This window comes from Coregonus clupeaformis, unplaced genomic scaffold, assembly GCF_020615455.1.
Source record: "Coregonus clupeaformis isolate EN_2021a unplaced genomic scaffold, ASM2061545v1 scaf0936, whole genome shotgun sequence".
NCBI classification, from domain to species: Eukaryota; Metazoa; Chordata; class Actinopteri; order Salmoniformes; family Salmonidae; genus Coregonus; species Coregonus clupeaformis.
Window position 1 is genome coordinate 55,253 of NW_025534390.1, and position 2,908 is coordinate 58,160.

Here is a 2,908-nt window from a genome sequence, read left to right on the forward strand (position 1 = left end):
ATAATATGCCATTTAGGATGATGACGTTTCTTTCACAGAGAGAGAGAGAGAGATAATTAGGGAGGATAAGTATTGTTAGCAGGACCAGAAGTAGAAGCTGTTGCACCTAGTCAAACGAGGGATTATTTTGCGTAAGGGTACAGATAAAGATCAGGGAGAATATGTGTACTTATCTAGTGAAAGCATAAAAATTTGTTCCGGTTAAGAATTATTGGTTAAAGGGCTATGTAATTCGTAAAGTGATGCTTATAATGGAAGATTTGAAGTCTGTAAAACTTTCCACAGTCACAGAGGGAGTTAAGGATAAGTTTATTACAGTAGTCACTCCAACAGGGAATAATCGAATAGGATATTGGTAGCTTTTCCACTAGAAGGAAGTAAGGGTTTTAATTCATCAACTAAATCAACAACGTTAATGGTAACTTTGGGAAGGGATTAATGATACGATGGCAATAGCAAAATGTAGGAAGTATGACACCGACAACAACTTTGCTGAAATTAAAGGGAGGCAGCAAGAGAGACTCAGGGGTTTAGGGTTACGACTGAATAGGGTTAAAAAAGGAGAGCAGATAGTAGTAGAGAGCAATATAGATTAATCTGAAATAGTGAAGGATACTATCATGGAGGACAGGATGAGGTCTTTGATTTTAATGACAGACAAGGAGAGGTATCTGATCAGTACTGCTCGTTAGGGAAGAGAGAAACTAAAGGGAGTGGTTTGATTCTTCTGTTGAGAAAATTAGAGATAGATGGGCAGGTTCCAGCAGCTCATTCTGTAAGATCAGTGAGGAATCTTGAGGGTTCATGTCTGGTAAGAATTCCACCAACCAACCTTTTAGAGGCGGTCGTTCGACCTTTATCAAGGGGGTGTCAGTATTATGCGTTGTCATGATTGTGGTATCAGCAACAGTCAGTAACAGATAAAATAATGTCATTGTCAAAACATTTGTTTAAGCCTAGGGTTAGGTGGTATTGGGTTAAGTGAATTAACGTGGGTGCATTGGTTAGAGGGAAAGTAAAATCAGGTAACCGCAAACTCTGAAGCATTTGAGGTGTAACCATTGAGGGATAAAAGTTGTTGTTGTTCTAATAAAACATATGAGGTAGGGGTATGTTTATGGGAATATAGGTTACTTTTTATATACCAGGTAGTAAGAAGAGCAGGACTTTGATGGTTAAAAGATTAGCTTTTGACTGACAGTGTGACTATGGGGAATTTTAGAGATATTTGGAGGGTTTGTGATGATAAAGCATCTATATTCTTACATTAGGGATGGACAGGATTTTGTTACATGTCAACGTTGAAGCTTCCATATGAGGTTTTACCATTATAAGAGGGATAGCACCGGACACAGCTGAATCTAGGGTTAAAAGGGTGACATGGCGACATGTCATAGTCTTCAAGCCTATCATTGAAGGATAAGTCTAAGGGAGAAGGGGGGACTTCTTCCATGATATGGTGTAACATTTGGGAAGATCATATTGATAAATATTAGTTATACTTTGAGTCCAGATAGTTCAGATAATATCACTGGGGTTATAGATGCATTATAAGGGATGCGGTTGGGAGATCTGAGAAGATTTGGTTGCAAGATCAATTAGGCCAGTAGGGGCAGTGATGGGTCAGATTTTAGTTTCAGCTTTGATAACACTGTGTGATGTTTGTAACTGACCTTTGAGAAAGCTAAGATAGGTTGGAGAGTGCCTGGAGACAACACTCAGATGCCGGTGTTGACTGTTCCTGATCTGGATAAAGATGGACAAGTGGAATTGATGGATAAATATCCTTTTGGATTATTTGATGATTTTTCAAATTGTTTTTTCAATATTAGTATGATTTTTAGTATGATTTATGAATCAAAGGGGGGAATGGATAATGTGATTCATGCATCATTTATATATCATTTTTTAAATTCTTAGGTGAAATTGAGGTTTAATTTGAAAGTGGTTGTTTTGCAAAGGATACTGTTTGGTCGTTTCTTTTCTTTTCATTCCAGAAGCATTTGGGGGAACATGTGACTCAAAGACAATATGAAGGGACAATATGACTGGAGGAGATGAAACAAGGAGGGTGTGGAAAGGTTTCGATTCCATCATCAACGATGCAGTGGAAGTCGAGACTACGGAGGGGACTACGGAGGAGATGAAGTGTAGTGGACTACATTCCAGTGTCTGCAATGAAATATAGACATATTTGATGTGTAATACATAATTGTGTCATATTCTTAGGTATTGATTTTAGTAGAATTATGTTTGATGTTATTGAATGCAGATGAGGATCTTAGATGCTTTTGTTTATTTCGGTGGGGTTTAGGGAAAGGACGTTTAGGCAGGGAGAGATTCCCTTTCAGGTCCAATGGGTTGACCAGCCTGAGAGTGGATGATTCTGGATAGGATTTTGTTTGCAGGGGAAACATGTGTATTTAATGGCATCATAGTTTCAAATGTATTTACATGGTTTATGAGTTTATCTGGAGTACCGCGGTGGTTGCCTGGGGCAGAGGGATCGTGAGAGAATTTTACTGTCTTGATTGATGCTGAAAAGATGGCTGCCGGACAGTTTTTCGCTCTCACACTCCATAAAGATTTATTCATAATTCATAGTAATGTACGTACACTCCATAAAGATTTATTCATAATTCATAGTAATGTGTTCACACTTCATAAATAGTTATTCATATTTCATAAAAAGGTATTTACATTCTAGAGGAGAATGTTTTTGGGTTTAAGGTTAAGGATACTCAATAAGATAAATTGTTACTGGTCATAATCCTATTCTGTTTGTTTTCGAGACTTAGTTTAGTCTCGAAGGGGGGAAATGTAGTGTATTGGATTATGTCTGTGTTAAATGTTTTTCATGAAGAAATGGAATGTTGTTTGTGTTAGTAGCAAGAGGGAATGTTTTGGG